Below are 422 nucleotides of genomic sequence, written 5' to 3'. Positions count from 1 at the left end.
GACATTTTCAAACTTAATAGCTAGATTTATATGTGTCTGAAGTATATTTCTGATGTGGATACAGCTATATTCTCCAAATTAACTTCACGGCATTGGAATCACAAGCAGTGTGAGGCAATGTGCTTTTATTGTTGTCTGAGCTTTGGCCAGGGGAGATGTCTGGGGAAAAGTAATCATTTGTCTAATCTATTTCTGTCCTCTAATAAAGTCTATTAAATGACAATAAAAAAGTATGAAACTGTTCCTGGTGTCATTGTTGATTTTGTAATACCATACAGAACATTTGATCTATAAGGACCATTTTTAAATATGGTGCAGTACTAGTCATTAAATACATTCAGTGTAGTGATTATTGGCATTCTTATTTCGCACTCTTCAGACAGTTTTAGAAAACGTTATTTCTTCTGTAACTCCAGTAAACA

The sequence above is a fragment of the Penaeus monodon genome, chromosome 20 (genome assembly GCF_015228065.2).
Source record: "Penaeus monodon isolate SGIC_2016 chromosome 20, NSTDA_Pmon_1, whole genome shotgun sequence".
In the NCBI taxonomy this organism is placed as follows: Eukaryota; Metazoa; Arthropoda; class Malacostraca; order Decapoda; family Penaeidae; genus Penaeus; species Penaeus monodon.
This window is presented reverse-complemented; position numbering follows the sequence as displayed.